Here is a 16,560-nt window from a genome sequence, read left to right as displayed (position 1 = left end):
CATATAAATATAAGAATTAATTAAGAATCATTAAATAAATCTAGTGGTGGTTATGAGGATTGTTAGAAGTGATCGCCCCTGGGACTTGGGCTAATAATTTTTAACAGTAAATATTATAAAGTTTTTGAATTATAACGATAATAAAATTTAAGTAGGTAACAAGCAAAGTCTTTTGCAAGATAATGAAAACAATTTTGTTTATACATTTTTATGTTCTAAAATACTAAATTTGACCCCTTCCCTCTTGAAGTTATATCAAAACTGGTATTGAATGAATCTTCAAGTTGTTTACTTCTAAACATTAAATATATATTTTTTTGATATTAATTCTTTTTTAGTATTTAGGCATATCACGTATAGTACTTATGTAGTTATTAAATATTAGACAAATATTAAAACTGTGAATTGTTCTATTGTACTTTCTAAAACATTATAAAATATAATTTTTGATTTGGTGTAAGACCGCAGTTCCTAATCTTTTTGACCGTGTACATACATGTAAAAATACTTTTTAAAGTCAAATACCCTCCAAGCTTATTAGCAAAATATAAAATTATAAATATCATTACTTAATAACTACACATGTATTTATTTATTTTAATAGATGATTCAATTAACTAACATTTCATTAATATTTGCACATTTCTTAATGTAAAAATAAGTGAGCAATAAAAATGGTTAATACAATTTGAAATTAATGATAAGAATAAAATTGCATTTCTGTAACAAGTTTTGTAATTTTAGGCTAAAAAATACGGGATAGTTTTAAGTATTTAACTACAGTTTCTCATGTACAAGTATAAAAACTAATAGTATTGTGGATTACAGATGTAAGTGTTGCAGATTTTTAAAACCACAAAGAGCTTAAATTAATAAGTTTTATTTTTTTAAAATTCAAATTTATAATTATTGTTAAGTCATACTTAAATAATAAGCCAGTCAATAAAGATACTTAACAAAATACCTACTTCTTACGCAATGAAAAAGTTTTCTATTTACCTACTGTTTAAATTTATTACAGTATAATAGAATAGTAATACCTAGTAAATACAACAATAACACATTTAGTATTGATAAGTTCAATATATACTGATTGTATTTAATATTCATTGAAATGTTTTAAGAATTATAATTGAAATTAACTAAAATGAAAATTTAATTAATGTATCAAATTATTATATAATATTTCAATAAATATAAATATACATAGAATGAAATTCAAATAAAAGTAAAAAGCCAGGTAAAAAGAGACAAAATTATAGTTGCATGGAGAACTTAATAATTTATTATGTTAAAATTATAGGTTTCTCTAAAAATGATTTGCCCATACATCCAAAACTATAAATATTGTTTAATCACATGATACAAAATCATGTAGAGTGTAGACAAATCACACTTTAGGATTTAGAATTGGGGATTACAGATATTTAATGAAACATAGAACATATTAGTTTATATTCTTCAAACACAATAATAAAATTATTCACCATTTTAATTTTAGTAAGCAATTTTTCATGAAACAACACATTTTTAAGAGAATATAATTCAATATGTTGGATATAGTATCAATATATACGATACCAAATAAAAATAAAATTTTAAATTAATTAGAATTAATAAAATAGAAGTTCATTACTTAGTTAAGTAGAATATGTTCTAATATAATTAAAAAACATTAATGTAGTTGAAGTCATACCTATAAATCATAACTTTATTAACTTCAATAACTTAATACAATTGAATACATGAAGAAACTATAAACATTATTGATTGCATTATATACCTTTTAAATTGAAACCGTATAATTATACAGCTAACTTTTCTTTGTGCAATAATTTAACCGCTATTTTTAACAAGCAAAATGTAAAGAGCATAATTGGTACCTACTTTGAACTTTAAAACAAACACATACATGGGCTGTAAAATAGGCTGACGTCCATCCATAACACAATTCATAATTTTTTAGATTTGATTTATATTGGTTAAGTCATAATTAGAATAATAAGAAGAAATTATAAAAGTAATTAATGTAACTCAAGATTCGGAGAACGTCTAAAGATATACCTAATACTATGTCTGTTATATAATGGTGATACCACAGAAAGTTACTAATATGACTATAGTAGCAAATAGCAATTGATATTAATGTTGAGATTGTGCCTATTTATCTAAATACAAGCCAAAACCTCATTTAAGTTGGTTATGTGTACACAAAAACATTAACGACTGTGTTGTCGAGTGGTAGCAATAACAGCAATAGAAAAGTTGACATCGGGAGACTGCCTCTTACAAGAGCTTGGACAGCATCCGTTGTCAAGAGTCGTATCCCCACCTGCCATACCTCCAAAACAAATATGGGTAGATATGGATAACTAATAATCACGCCAACTAGTTGGGGCGACACAAGATTTCCTGTTGAAATTATCTACCAAAACATAATTTGCACTATCTGCAGTCATACACAACCGTGGTAATACAAGGACAAATAAGGAATAGAGGGTTCACATCACACGAGTGCGCCGCCAGTCAGAGATCCTCGAGAAGACTTCCACGGGAGAGCACACGAGGGACCGACACGCGATTGCGCACGAATCAAGTAGCGACGACGTTAACGCGAACGGAGAAGAACAAAATTCTACTACCGTTTCGTTGGACGCGGCGAACAAAATACGCAGCCGTCAGCGACCGAGTGATAAATAATGAAGTCACTTAAAAGAGTTAGACTTGTGAGTTTTACCTGGAAACCCTCGGCGGGCCGTTCGCAGGGCGCGGAGTGTCGTGTGTCAGCTTTGGACCGCGCGACCGCCGCACCAACAGCAGCAATGAAACAACAGCGACGACGACGTTATCACCATTTTTCGCGCACCGTTATCATCGCCGTCGGTCCAAAACCATTGCTAAGTCGCACAGCAAACGACGATACGACTTGCACGATTGTCGAGGTCAAAGTTCGACTTTCGGCGCGAGGAGGTTACAGATTACGGTTGACGGGAGAGGCGCCGGAAAATCTACGTCCCAAGGTGGTGCAGTGTCCCAGGGGGTTGGGGGGATGACGGCACACGGTTCCCTTCACCGATATAGGACGACGCGGTCGGGGCGTTGAAATCATACGCAGAGTCTGGCGCTGCTCGGTCGTCGCGCGGACGATAGCGGGGTAGGCACTACGGCGGCGAGGGACGGTTTTATGCAGTGCGGACGACAGAGGCGGCGGTGGCGGACGACAAAACGCCTCGCGGACGGCCGCCGTGGACGTCGGCGTACGTGGACATAACACACGCTCACTCACTCACTCACGCACACGTACACGATACACGGCGTCGAATTGGACTCTCCTCGGCCGTCCGTTGTAATAAAACCACCACGTCGGGAGAGTAAGACGAAAAAAATTGTTTGAAAAAAAAAAAAAAAAAAAAATTAAAAAATTAAATTAAACTTCGCGCACACGCACAAAAACGCACACGCGAACACGCACACACAGGCGCACACACACACACACACACACACGCGATACACGAACGGGCGCCGCGCGCGCGCAGGGGGAGAGTACGACGTGCAGTATATTATGTGCGGTGCGGAACGGCCGCGCGAACGGGAAACGCGTATATACGAAATAATATATATAATGATACGGTGTCGTGTACGCGAGCACGGGCGGAGGAGCCGGGGCCGCGATACGTGGTGAAGTGCGGCGGCGGCGGCGGCAGCGACGACGACGACGACGACGACGGCGACGGCGGCGGTGACGGTGCGTGCGTGTGTACGTGCGTGCGAGTGCGCAACGCAAAGGGGGTGCGGGCGCGGTGTGCGTGTGCTTGTGTGTGCGCGCGCGGCCCGAGGTAGGGGAAAGGACCCGCCTTGACGCGTTGGAACACCGACAAACCGACTGCGGAACACGGACGGAGTACGCCGCAGAAATAATAATATAATATTATTATTATTATTATTATTACACTTTATAATAATGGTATATATTGTACTATACAATAATAATAATTATATATAAAACGTTCCTGTTGTTTATCTCCGTGGTGGACACCCCCTCGCTGCGTTTTCGTGTGGTAAAACTGTTACGCGGGCGCGTATCTCGCGAATATATTTTTAAAATTTTTCACGATTGTTCGGGCGCACCGGCTATGCAACAAATTCGTAGCGTTTCGAACCCGACGGGCGGCGGTACACGGATCCCGCCCGTCCGGCCGGCGGGCGCTCACAAAAACGATACGTCGTGTGGGCTTCGGATTGTACAACGCGTGTCAAAGTATAAGTCGTGCGACGGCGGTGATGGTTATCAGGGGGGTGGTAGAGTAGGTTGGTCGGTGGTGCAATAGTCGGTGTTGTCGTCGTCGTCGTCGGTGTCCGCCGTGTATCGTAGATGTTTTGTATTAAACTAAACGTGGTCCGCGTACGCGATACGCCCCACGGTCTGGTTAACCTTATTTCGATAATTCCGATTTCCTTCTTCCGATCTCGCTGTGGCGACTATATGCATGGTGCACGACACGGCGGATACGTTTTCCGGCCAACCGTATCACTCACGCACTCGGGTAACGCCACGCGCACGGTTTGGCAACGTTGCCAGCTGCCGAACTCGCGGAGGGGCCGCGGAGGAGAAGTAGGAAGAGGTTGAGAAAAACGATGATAACATCCCAATCGCACACATTTTAACGCGTACGAAACAAAAAATCTGGTTGAAAAAAATGTGTGCGTGTCTATAAACATTCGTTTACCCCGGCCCGATAATGTATTGACCATCATGATCTTCTTTAATTTCATCGTGCACAGTGTGCACGATATTAGTTTTGAACCATCTGTTAAGCGGGTAGGGGGGTAAGGATAGATAATAATTCTATAAAACTTCAATTTGTTTCGGACCGTTATTGTTTTGGGTGTGAATGGTCATGATGTGGATAGTTTCTGTGCAAAATCGTGTCGCACAGTTTTTTGGGACTACGAGTGTCATGACGTTTTACGATTTTTCATGTATACACGGAGGAGTTAAAAAATCGTAAAGTAAAATTACAGATTGGTAGGCGAAAGGAAACTTCTGCAGTTTTATAGTAAGGCGCGTGTCGGCAGATAACTGCAACTATATCTACTTAAACATTCGAGCAGCGGGCACACTGGTGCACATTGGAAAGCGGCGTCCTACATTTGTCCCCCTTCCCGCTACAGCAACAAAACAACCTACCCTTTATTCTTAAGGGAAACGTGTTTCCAAACGCAACACGAATCACGAACCGACCTGGAATATAAAAGAAAATGTATGCGAACGTATTTACTGCACGCAGCGTGTGATTTCTGTACAGAGGACCAACAATAATTTTAATTGTACAAGCAGTAAGACATTATTTTTACGATGGCCTCGGAACTGAAGATTAGATAAGCAAACAGTTGTGTACAGGGTAACAAAATTAAGGCTCGTAATAATACCGATTGTATTTATCCCAGAAACAGTACTAGTCACTAACCTATTTAATAATTTGTTAATTGTTATTAGTGTTATTACGATTAAGTTTATATTGTTATTGAATAATGTACCTTCAATAAAATATTGGTAATATTTAAATATTCTCTTATTCGTATAACCTGTAACATCACATGGTTATAAGACATATAGATAAAAAAAAAATATTATTGAAATTAGCCTAACTATAAATCTAAATATTTATTAAAAATTCTTGCAAAATACCTATAAATAATGAAAGCAAATGAAAATATTTTTATTACATGTAAATACATTGTATTTGTAATGACGATAGTTAGAAAATATGACAAACCCAAACCCATATACATGACTGAGAATACGTCATTGTGAACTAAAAAACGTCATAGTATTTATGAGTTACGTATAAGCGATATTAAATTTTAATATTATGATGATTTATCAGTTCCCAAGAAGTTGGGTCAACATTAGGTTTTTAGATATTAGATACTTTTACGGTCCACAATTTGTAAAAAAACTTAAGTCAAATCTATCTTGCGTAGACGCGTATGTATATGCGTCATTATTATTCATTTTATTAACGTAAAATACTCAAATCAATTGTACCTGTATATAAATATAAATACTTATATTTTGTAGTTAAATATAACATTTCACCTGATATTTCTTTTAATTATCATTTTAATATTATGTATTGTTCAGTATTTACTAATATAAATTATATTATAAGTACATACATTTCAAAAATGTTCAATCTTTAAACTGGAATTTAATTTTCTTGGACCCTGTACATATTATAACGTATTCAACATACCAGATACCCAAAACTGTACTAATCGGTATTTAATAGTCAAAGGTATAGTTAAAATAACTAACGAAAATAAAAAATGCATTTCATAAACCACTAAACAATGACGAGAGTTAATATGATAGAAATGTAAATTAAAGCTTTAGGTAACAACTATATGAACTCGACTGCCTTTAAATAATTTACTGTTGTTTTTTTTATTAAATAATGGTATCCTGACAAATTTGTTTACCAAGAAAAACACAAAAAAAAATTTTGTCAATTATTACCAATACAAATAAATACATAACTTTTAACTACTCAAACATTTTTTAATGTAATATATTAATTTTATTCTTAATTAGAAAAATTTTTAGTTACATATATTTATGATTTGATTTTTTTTTTTATTTACAGTATAATTTGATTTATTTCTCAATATACCTTTTATAAATATATTAAGATTAATGATATTATACGGACATTTACCAAAAACATACAGTATATTATACCCGTACTACTTTCCTAAACACGAATATGCTTAATAAGGTAAATAAAAGGTCATGTGTAAGCAATTTATCAGCATTTTATCTTTAAATATACAAATCCATTAAATTTAATAAGAACTATACTGTTATATATAAATAATGATCAGATAATATCAACATAAAAAGAAGATACAAAGAAAACTATGGTACTATAACTTACTTAGATATATATAAAGAAAGAGTCTATAGCGGTGTACGGTACAAATATTAAAGTCTTTAAAAAATATTATCTTCGTTTAACGAATTTTAAACATTTATGAATAACTGACACAAAAAAATAAATGATTAAGGTTTATTATTCAATTGAAATGTATATACCACACGAGCCATCATGAAGATTGTTAGCCATTAGGTCATAAAATAATATGACTAAAATGTTGATACATAATGTGTATAGTATTATGACAATGAATGATGAACGATGAATGATTTTTAACTTGTTTGTTTATACTTTACGAGAAGACATCGAATTTCAAAGATAATTATTTACATGTACTAGATCGTAAAGTATTGCCAAAATTACAGTTTTACAATAAACGTATTATTATTGTAATTAATAATTTTAATTTAAAATATCATTAGTTGAAGGTCTTAATTACTTAATCAATAACCTTTACACAATTATACATATAAACATAATATACAATGTGTCACCTATAACCGGACATATATGTATTATACACACATAGGTACATTATAGGTATGAACATCGATTATATATTTATGTAATTGCCAAAGATCTAGCACAATAATTGTTTGTATAAGAAAATAATTGTCATGCGTATATCGTAAATACAACTTTGCTCATTCCATAACTGTTTATTAAACCACTCAATTAAAATAGTGTGATATTGTCCTCTATTCACAGTTTGAGGTATACATTTTATAATTGGAATCTTCTTAAATACAAAATAAATGGTTTTTAAGTAGATTACATTTTTATTAATCAAGGAAACCGCGTGTGGTTTATTGAGATCTTGTCATCACATGTATAGAATTCAAACATTGTGATAAAATGAGTACTTACGCATAAAAACCCGTTTATTAATCTAAAAATAATTTTGATCTAACTGATCCAAGTCTTTAATACAATAATACTTGAATTTAACTGTTTAATTGTTTAATAATTTTAAGTGAGAAATAAAATTTAAATACCTAGTTATTAGAAAAATTACTATATATTACAATACTATTCATTCAGGAAGCTCTTGTATGTAATAAACGTCATCAATTAAGATAAATTTAGACCACAAGTCAAAAATCTTTAATTGTAAAAAAATACTGTCTATTATTCTATTAAATTTTTATATAATCAACAACTAACGCGATAATAAATTGGATTGGTGTACAGTTATTCATAACAATAAAATACAAGTACCTAATTGCATTAAAAATTATAAATGTTAATTATACAATTGAAGCTTACAGTAAATAAATAATAAATATAATATAGATACATAGATATAGATAGATAGCTATGTCCAAAAGATTAAATAGACCTATACACCTATATTAATATATATTAGATATATTATTTTTTTTAATATAATATTTCAAAACAATATGTGAATATAACTTTTTAATTATGCTACGGTGATGTGTACTTCGTTTATCGTTCGATTGTGAATTTTTTGAATTTCTATTTATTTATACATCTATAAAATTTTAGAATTCTAATAATGAGCAAACTAAGTTTATAATTTTGCTGGAGCAGTGAAGCTTATTTAATACGAGCATATTTATAATATGGTGATAATATAATATTTAAAAAATTATAATTATTCGATTTTGATAAGTTTAACAATCATTAAATAATATATATGGAGACCAAAACTTAAAAAAAAAAAAAAAAAAAAACCTTATAGTTTTTGAAAAAATGAAGAAAACGATAATAAAAAATAAAAAAAAATAGAATAATTAAATTTTCAATAAATTTGTATTTCTTTTAAGTTAAAATTTATACCTTACATATTTTGTATATACACACCGAACTACTGCAGTAAGTCGGTAATGTAAAGAACAATAATGTATGATATAGGCGGTCGCGGCACATGAAAATTATTGTGCGGTTATTAGTATACCTATCTGGTAATCTCACTAACTATAGTAAATCAATTTGCACTAATTTTTATGTATATATTTCTTAAGAATCAAAGAATTTTTATAACTGCGTTTTTTTGTTTATATGTAGAGATTCCATCGTTTACAGAAATTAAAGTCACTTTTATATAATATACATATATATATAAATTAATGTATATAGTTTATTTACTTATAAAATACTCGACCGATTTTGACGAAAATTTCAGATTCTTTCTATAAATATTAGAAAAATGTAGAAAGTAGCCTTAACCACGTTCGACAATTTACCAAGTGCTATATCATATCTTTGTTAAATTAGTCCAGTTAACACTCAGATATTCTCGTAAACTGAAGTACATTAAATTCTAGATACATTTATATAGTGATGTATTTTATATGTTTGTTCATATTTTGCCCGGTGATGTTAGGTTATATAACTAGAAGTATTAAATAATAGGTATATGCGATGCTTTTGAAAAATTTAGTTCAATCTGCTAGTATATCTACCGCATTACTAAGATTAATATAAATAAATTATAAAATATTTCTAGAAGCAGAAGCTTACATGCCGTCTTTATTTAAAATCGCGTATACTTCGTATGCAATGGTTTATTATTGAAATTTAATTCAACACATCCGTTAAAATTTACAACGACACCCTACCTACTCTATGATGAAATAGGTACCTATATTTATTAAACTAATACTAATTTCAAAAAATAGTTTAAAGATGTATATTAAAATTATTGAATATAAATATTTTGAATAATTTAACCTAGTATAAGTTAAATAATTAAAATTTTAAACAAATTTGCGATATTTATCATTTTTAAAGTTAAAGTAGTTGAGTTTTTTTTTATCGATATAATGGATGGTTATAAGTTATAATGTATGTACCTATACGAATTATACATCATATACATTCTAATATATGTAGTGGATGTATTAACTTTTTTTTTTAGGGGAAAGATAAACTTATATAGAGGGAAAATTTAATCAGGATTTTTTATAAGTTTGGTAAGATGATGCCGTAGATATATAAAATGTTAGACCTTAGTAGCAATCTTTATAAAAATTACAATTTTAATACATGATTAATATAAGTTCAAAAACACTGAAAGCATTTTAAATTTACTTGGCATTTCGGGAAAAGGGGCAGAAATGTCTGTCCTCAGAATCTTCTGGCTACCTGCTATATATTATATTACGCACTATACTTAACTCAGGTTAATATTATTTTTTATAATTAATTACATTGAGTAATTTTTGATATATATAGGGTGTCTCAAAAAGAACGCTTTTTTTAAATTAGGTATAAAAATATTTTATTTTTCAAAAAATTACAAAAAAAAGGATATGTACATATCCTACTCAACGTAAAGTATCAGTATGATATGCGGCTTATGTATTATAAAAAATATTATTTTTCGATTGTACTACACTAGCTTGTTGACAGGCTGAAATGCGGTCGAGAAAATTAACAATAACTGCCTCTTAGTTCTTTCTGCTGAGTTTCACAAAGACGCTTTAACTTAACCGGGGCTTTTAAGATCAATGGTAAAACCAGTTTTTTTGAATTTTTTATTAGCCGACAAATCGATGACACATTGTGAGCAACGTTTCGTCCGAGTAACCGAGTAAGATGCAAAGTCGTCGTACAGTCTCCGTACCCATTTCGTTAGATTGGTAAAAGGTCTTAACAACCAACATACATATGTTTCAATTGACATTCGGCCCATGGTGACACTTGACAAAAATTGATTACACAACAATAATCCAGAGTGATAGTAGATTTATAAAATTATGATAATAATGTTGTGAACATAAAACAAAAATGGCAACCAATTAAAAAAAAAAGGACACTCTGTATATTTTTATATGACGTATTTCTTAAAATTATCCAATAATATTATATTATATAGATACTAATGTCGATGTTATAGTATATGTATTCTTATAATATTTGCTTTTATACCCGTTGAAAGAGACGAACATATATAATACATAAATATACTACTTAATACTACTCAATAATACTATTGAAGTATAAATACCAGGTAAAAAATATAAATGATAACAAGTATCCAATGGTCAGTGGTGTCAGTCCTAAATAAATATTAATATATAGTATACAAATATGATATATAATATTGTGTGATAAACAATATTAATATATATTCTAAATTATTAAAATTCTTACGTTTAAGATTAAGATTCCTTATTCTTAAAACAAATGCAAATATACTAAAATACAACAAAGAAAAATATATTTATTTAGTAAAGTGTATATTGTATATATTTCTATTCGATTTGTAATAATAGTAACTAAAATAATGAAATTTATATAGTTTGACTATATTGAATATAACTCAAAGGTCGATCTCTACACAATTGTTTAATTTCTTGTCATATGATTTAACGGTAGATATAAAAAAATACTATATACATTAGTAAAACTATCATATTATCATAAAGTCGAATTCAGAGGACTCTAATCATGATATGAGCGCAGTAGCAGGCCATGGTATAATCTTTACAACCAATGACGTCTCTAATCTCATTTTTAGCAAAGGTGAATTTTAAAATATAAAGCCTACAAACACTAAAATTACGCGAAAACTCATTAAATATACGCAAAAGCTGCAATTGCCTCATTGTCCGCCTCGCAGAAATATACCCTTGTCTACAACTACTTCACTCGACCAATTTAAATTTGAAATAGGTTAGGTAAATTACAAATGACTAACTGTTAGTTCTAAACTTAATATTTATAAATTCATAAGTATTTTTAAATAGGTATATACATTATACATACACATATATATATATATGTTTACTAATTTTATAGCCGTATAGGTATATATAGGTAGACATTTGAATAAATGTAAGTAATCGATATCTAATAACGCGAGTTAATGGAATTTTCCTGTACATTTTCATATTTATTGAATTTATTGTATTATTGTATTATACACTGTAGGTGTGGTTTACTCACACTGTTGAAGAATGATAAAAAATATGTATAAACAAGTCATGGAAAAAATACGATATATTATATAATACACAGTTGGCCGTTTTGAAATATTTTCCATATTCCATTTATTGTGTTCGATTAATAAAAATTGAATGTTACAAGCATGGTAGAAGTTTTATAAAAATCAAATTACATCTTTACATCCTTACAGCCTAATATTATTCAGTATAAATTAATATTCACATTCTGAGTACACACATTTCAAAAATTGCACCAATTCACTATTATCAGCCATAATATTAAATTTTAAATAATCATGGTTACATTTAATATAAAGTAAAGTCTGTTTGGTAAAATATTGTAGTAGTGATCAAACCTGAATCAAACCATTTTACAAAAATTGATAGCCACAAATATTATAGTGTTAGGGAAGGTAATACTTTTAAGAATAAAATAAGAAAATTTTAAAGTTATTGGGTTACTGTACACAAAACTAAATAAGCACAGCAAAGTTAGGTTATTTTGAATAAAAATAAACCAAATTAAATACACATACAATTAGTTACTAAAAATACGTCGGTAAAGAACATCGAAATAGATAGTGATCGAGTTCAGTTTTAAAATCTGGTGTCATCGACAAGCGCGGACATTTTCTCATCGGACTGGTTAGGGAAACTTGTTTTAAAAATACACACACACACACACACACACATATATATATATATATATATAAACAGTGAGGAACACTAAAAATAATAATATTATTTCATTATTTTATAAATATAATAAACGGGACAAACAAATTAGAATAACGCGTTGGTTTTGCACTCTTATACTTATTTTATCTACAGAAACATGCGAGGAAGTAGGCGCGGTGTACCCCCCGACGCAGTAATGCGGTATTAATGACCTAAATCGTTTGTTCAACACAAAGTCGTAGCCAACAATAATTACGCGTATCGGTCGATCGACTGTCGTCGCGCAAAGCGAACTCCCGGGCGAGCAGTGGCGAGTGGTGGGTAAAGCGTCGGCGGAAGTACGAAACCTATGGTTTATGGTGTTCACGGTAGCCAGGCCGATCACATAATTACGTCGGGATGACGTCCTGTTAAGTGTCACCAATGATTACCTAGGTATAAATGTTTGAATGGTCACGACATCGAAGAGTACTGTACAATAGCGGAAAATTGCGACGGTCGCGCGCGACAAACGTCCATCGTGAGCGCCGCCGTTGTCGGGTGGGAACACAAATTATTTCGACAGGCCCACGGACACGGCCGAACTCGCAGCCGATCCAGTTAAATCCTAACGCGCGATGCATGTACGTAAACGTTACACCATACGAGTAAATTGCGACGACAACGATGATGATGATGATGATGATGATGATGATGATGATAATAATAATATTAATGTGTAACATTATTCGCGCGATAGACGACCGCGACCTTGTCGTCGTACGTGTAGTCTTTCTCCTTGACATAGTAGGTACCTAAGCTATGGTGGCGGACATGATATCGCCCTGCCCGTCGGGCGGACCCGAAAGCAAGTGACAACGGCGTTTACAGTATACCTAATCTTTGTTGCTCACGGGAATATATGTTATATATGATTAAAATATTAACAGTGGAAAACGTTAATTTGTATTTTTTTTTTAATTGTTACAAACCGTACGTTTAGTTAAGGCATAGAGGCGGCGGTGACAGGCGACGGCGACGACGACCAAGAGCAATAGCAAGATCAAAACTTTACGTATAACCTTGAAAATAACACTCGGTTAAAACGAATACACTTTTCGATCGCGGTGCACACTCAGACACACACACACACACACACACACACACACACACCAAGTCTTCGAACGGCGGGTTTTATTCATTTGTGACATGGGCAGCGCGAAATGTAGGCGGCGCACAACGGTTCGCAGTGCACAGTGTCATTCGCGGTACATTTCACGATCATCGATCCTGCGTGGCAGTAAATAATTATTGTGTGCTGCGGACGATAATTGTTATATAAATATGTAAATACTAATAATAATATGTGCATATGTGCATATATTATATATTTCACAAATCAGAATACCATTATCGGCGGCGCAATGATAAGCCACCACACACGGTAGTTGTTGCAGTAGTAAAATATACTATATAGCAATAGTGTGCGTCGATACGTCATTTGTACATTTTACCGCACACAGACACACACACACACATTAAAGTATTTTAACAAAGACTATTTGGCATGACAACGTTGCGACAACGAAACGATAGAGAGCGCTGGCCATCTACAAATGCATCGTCCACTTTGCGTACGCGTCGCCGCCGCCGTCACCACGGTCGGCTAAAAATATTGCGTCTAATTGGTTTTTAATCGCGGTAAAAGCGCGAGACTTGTTTGCGTGTATTAGACTGGTCACTGGTCTGTCGGCAAGCGTGGCTGTTGAGGTTACCGCGGGCGCAAGTGTAGAACGAGTTGCGAGACGCTACCGTCGACGCCACCCCGCTAGCGATTCTCAATCCGATAGTCCGATCGAGTGCATAACGCGGACGACGAGTCCGAGCGAAACGCGCGGAAAACGTACACTGTACAATGATTACAGTAAGATATGTACATATTATAGACAGGTAGACGACGACGTGCGAAGTGGGCTGTCCGATACGACACCGCCGTTCGAACGAGTGAAATATTCTCGTGTACCGATAAACGACGGAGTGGGAGGGGTGGGGGGGGGTGTGATAGAGCGGAAAACGTTGGCGTACTGTTATTCGACGTTGTTGTCACTAGTTTTCCCAGGTGCGCGCGATCGTTTTTTAAAAGGATCCGCTGGACGCATTTCTCTGGCGACGGTGAAATCCAAAAGTAGACTGCGCCGAAAAAACCGTAGTCATCTCGATCGCGATCTACGCGGGCGAGCGCAACGATTGCTATTTTTTTTTTTTATATTTATATATATAATATAATACGCGTGGAATCGGATACTCCCGTCGACCAGATGAAGTCGATAAAGTGACGGACACGACGGCGATGTATACCACCGACGTTCGTTGTACGTTCACGTCAATATTATATTCGTTCGTCGTCGGTCAGTGCGTGCGATATGTGCCGAATGTTATGTCGAGTAACGCGGCGCAGCCGACGACTTGGCCGCGGCGGTGGGTGCGTTACTCCGCGGTGTGGGTGCATATAATGTGTATCGGAGCGGCGGCAGCAGTGGTGGTGGTGACGTAAGCTTCATCCGCGACGCCCCGAAGTAATCTCGGAGCACGCGCATGCACGCACGCACACTTTCGTCACATTTATTAAAAATAATGAAACGTATTCGTGCATACGCGCGGTGAAATGAAATAATTAGTATTCGTGGCCGGACAAATCGAACGGTCGGCGGCGAGGGGTGCGAGATCGGAGTCGAACAAGGCCGGGTATAGGGACGAAAGAGAAAGAGAGAGAGATAGAGAGTGAGAAACAAATTTTGAAAAAGTTTACGCTTACCGTGTGTCACTAGTGACTACATAACATCTCGGGGAGGACGCGAACACTCAGTAAATACAATTAGGTTATGCTGCAGGAGGATTCGGACGAACGTTGACATCGTTATTACATCAAATCCGTTCAAGGTCGTTATATGTATTATACACGACCAAAAACTTGGTGTCAATGACACCGTGAAAAGTTTCGATACGATTACCAAAGAGGGATATGCGCGTGCTGTACATATTACACGTAGTCTTTCTAAAATCCAAAAAAACCGATCATCGTGCAGATATGCATTGTGAAAACCAAACATTGACATATACACACACACACACACACAAACGATACATATATTATATACGTTTAGGGGGACATTATTTAGGCGACTTACACGAGTATGACGGGCGCGAACGAGCGCGAGTGTAGGTGCCTCCTATACACATGTATAGGTATCGACCCCGCCGTTGAACTCGTAACCCATTACCCATATCCACCGCCTTGTCGACGTCGTAAGACAGGACGTCGCCGACGGTAACCAATAATATATGCACAACAAACGATAACTGTTCATAATATATTAAAATATCGACAACGTTGATATGCGATAGCATAGACAATAGACGATTGTGCGAAGAAACGAAACTACAAGCTCCGAAATATCGCTGCGTCGGCGACGGATTCGTTTAAGTTTAACGGTTTAACATTCCTGCCCAAAGTTTCCTCTGCCCCCTGACCCGTTTAGCGACCACCACGTTTAACTCCACCTCTGCGACGATCTACCCTTCGATTTTATGCGGTGCCTCACGCAGCGCGAACCACACTTGGACTGTGTATAGTGTGTGTATCGGGTACGCCGTTGTTATAGGTATTACATCATATTATACTATAGTGCGTTGCCTGATATCGTACGATATCCGTTTAAAAACCGACATCACGCAATATAGGCACATCGTGTGCAAGTTACAATATTATTATTTATTGGTAATAATATCATTACCGGGACACGGTAACGCGTAATGTGTGAATTTATAATATAATTTAATATTATGTAGTATATTATTATTTGTGTTATACTTACGACAAGCGCGACGACGATGACGACGTGTGCGATGGGGAGGGAGAGTAAAAAAAAACTGCGCGGCGACGGTGACGACCCCCCTAGCGAATAGTGAGCGGCGTACTCACCACGGCTGTCGGTCGACAATAACGCCGAACTCGTTGCCGCGACGCACACACAAAAACGTGAGAGCTG

The 16,560-nt window shown here is 34.4% G+C and overlaps 1 protein-coding gene across 4 annotated transcripts in view; it reads right to left on the bottom strand.

Annotated features, from left to right (window-relative positions):
• Nucleotides 1-16,560, bottom strand: part of LOC113549228 — a 31,442-nt gene extending 14,882 nt beyond the window's left edge. Inside the window, exon 1 of one of the 4 annotated variants that reach the window (XR_003404915.1) lies at nucleotides 2,738-3,397. The gene's annotated coding sequence lies outside the window, so the exon portion shown is untranslated. Of the gene's footprint in view, nucleotides 1-2,737; nucleotides 3,398-16,386 lie in introns of those variants that run through there. The other 3 variants (XM_026950430.1, XM_026950429.1, XM_026950431.1) reach the window with 3 other exon arrangements.

Source organism: Rhopalosiphum maidis, chromosome 1 (genome assembly GCF_003676215.2).
Source record: "Rhopalosiphum maidis isolate BTI-1 chromosome 1, ASM367621v3, whole genome shotgun sequence".
Classification (NCBI taxonomy): domain Eukaryota; kingdom Metazoa; phylum Arthropoda; class Insecta; order Hemiptera; family Aphididae; genus Rhopalosiphum; species Rhopalosiphum maidis.
The sequence above is the reverse complement of the archived record's forward strand: the minus strand, read 5'-3'. Positions and strand labels throughout refer to the sequence as shown.